Source organism: Sinocyclocheilus anshuiensis, unplaced genomic scaffold (genome assembly GCF_001515605.1).
Source record: "Sinocyclocheilus anshuiensis isolate Anshui unplaced genomic scaffold, SAMN03320099.WGS_v1.1 scaffold764, whole genome shotgun sequence".
Taxonomy (NCBI): domain Eukaryota; kingdom Metazoa; phylum Chordata; class Actinopteri; order Cypriniformes; family Cyprinidae; genus Sinocyclocheilus; species Sinocyclocheilus anshuiensis.
This window is the reverse complement of record NW_015555742.1, coordinates 41,647-44,264: the sequence shown is the minus strand read 5'-3', so window position 1 is coordinate 44,264 and position 2,618 is coordinate 41,647. Positions and strand designations below refer to the sequence as shown.

Genomic DNA, 2,618 nt, shown 5'->3' with positions numbered 1-2,618 from the left:
CAGGTACACACACACATACAGCTGCACAGGTACACACACACACACACACACACGCACACACCTGCTCACACCTGCACAGGTACACACACGCTCACACCTGCACAGGTACACACACGCCCACACCTGCACAGGTACACACACGCTCACACATGCACAGGTACACACACGCACACCTGCACAGGTACACACACTGTAACACACTCACCTGCACAGGTACACACACACGCACGCACCTGCACAGGTACACACACTGTAACACACTCACCTGCACAGGTACACACACTGTAACTCACACACCTGCACAGGTACACACACACACACTCACCTGCACAGGTACACACACTGTAACTCACACACCTGCACAGGTACACACACACACACACTCACCTGCACAGGTACACACACTGTAACGTACAGCTAATCTCTCTCTCTCTCTCTCTCTCTGTGTGTGTGTGTTTATCAGCCTGTCTTCAGTCCTCTGGAGGGCACAAAGATCACGGTCAACAACCTTCACCCTCGAGTGACTGAGGAGGATATAATGGTGAGTTCAGGCCTGCAGCTCGTCACACACTCGCTCATCTGACTGTGTGTGTGTGTTTAATCTGTGTGTGTGTGTGTGTGCAGGAGCTGTTCTGTGTGTGCGGTGCGCTGAAGCGGGCGCGGCTGGTGAAGGCTGGCGTGGCTGAGGTGGTGTTTGTGCGTAAGCAGGATGCAGTCAGTGCTTACAGGAAGTACAACAACCGCTGCCTGGACGGTGAGACTCACACACTCGCCTTCACAAGAACAACACTCAAGTAAATGTGCTTGATTACTGTTCACCTCTGCCTGCATCAGATACACTGATCTCTCTCTCTGTGTGTGTGTTTCAGGTCAGCCGATGAAGTGTAACCTGCACATGCAGGGCAGCGTGATCACATCAGAGCAGCCCATCCTCCTGTGAGCCGCTCCTCCATCAGTGTGATGATGATGATGATGATGATGGTGGTGGTGGTGATGAAGGTGACTCTCTCTCTCTCTCTCTCTCTCTCTCTCTCTCTCTGTGTGTCAGGAGGCTGAGCGACTCGCCCGGCGCAGCGGCTCCAGCGCAGAAGGACTCGTCGTCTCGCTCGGGCTCCAAGACGTCTTCAGGGCCGGAGGTGGATCCTCAGACCATCCTGAAGGCTCTGTTCAAATCGTCCGGTCAGAGCGGCTCCAGCGGAGCAGAGACGAGCGGCCCTCACTCCACCGCCTTCCGCATCAAGATCTGACGCCTGTTTCTACGAGCGGAGCTCCTCACGTTCACACAGCTCCCGCTTCGCTTTTAACGCCTCTTCTCTTTTCTTCAGTAAAGATCTTGCTTTATAATCAGCTGTGTGTGTCTCTCGTTATTCCTCGCATTCCTTCTTTTTGTTTACGTTTACATTTACACTATCATTCACAGGCTTGAAACTGATGCATTAAACTGATGAAAAGTGACAGTAAAATAATAAAGAAACTGAAACATGCATTAAACTGATGAAAAGTGACAGTAAAATAATTAAGATTTGTATTTCAAATAAATGCTGTTCTTATGAACTTTCTATTCATCTGTGAATCCTGAAAAAATAAAATGCATCAGTTTCCACAAAAATATTGAGCGGCACGACTGTGTTGAACATTGATAATAATCAGAAATGTTTCTTGAGCAGCAAAGCAGCATATTAGAATGATTTCTGAAGATCATGTGACACTGAAGACTGGAGTAATGATGCTGAAAATACAGCTGCGCATCACAGAAATACATTACAGTTTAACAGATATTCACATAGAAAACAACTGTTTTACATTCTAATAATTCATGCTTTTTACTGTGGTTTTGAGAAATAAATGCAGTTTTGGTGAGCAGAAGAGACTCAAAAACATCACAAACACATATTAAAGTAAAAGACCAACAAGAGATGCTCATGAGGCCTAAATCAAATATGAAGATTTCCAGTGACTATATACTGACAATCTGTTAAGACTTGGAATAAAACACAAGTGGTTTTGTTTAGTTATTTGCATTTTAGTTCTTAACAGCCACATTCGCTTTTATTACATAGAAAATGTGAATAAGATACTCTTCTGATTACAAAATGTTCAGATATTGCTCGATTCTTGATTTTTTACTCGTGTGGAGAAACCGTCAGTGGAAGAACTACAGTTCCCATAAGCCATTGCGTCTGTTTCCGGTGACGCTTGTAAACGGTAAATAAAGATGGCGCCGTCCGCAGGTCAACACGCGCGTGTCATTCCTGGAGGATTTACTGGTAAAAATTAGCATTTATTTTCAATTCATTAATGTTTAGAAATTGGTCACCTTTATTATAATCGCTTCAGAGGATAGCAAGGCTCTCGTGAGAGTGCGCGACTCGGTTCGCTGGAGTCGACTCGCGCTGGATTCACTGTAACCGAAGCGTTCTGGTGAAGTGATCTCTCTCTCTCTCTCTCTCTCTCTCTCTCTCTCTCAATAGTGAGTGTGTGTGTGTGTGTGTGTGAGTGTGTGTGTGTGTGTGTAAGTGTGAGAGTGTGTGTTTGTGTGTGTAGCTGTGTGAGTGTGAGTGTGAGTGTGAGTGTGTGTGTGTGTGTGTGTGTGAGAGAGAGAGTGTGTGTGATGAAGA

General features: G+C 46.1%; 1 pseudogene; it reads left to right on the top strand.

Annotated features, from left to right (window-relative positions):
- Positions 1–1,344, top strand: part of LOC107673313 (polymerase delta-interacting protein 3-like) — a 5,077-nt pseudogene extending 3,733 nt beyond the window's left edge.
- The last annotated feature ends 1,274 nt before the right edge of the window (positions 1,345–2,618 follow it).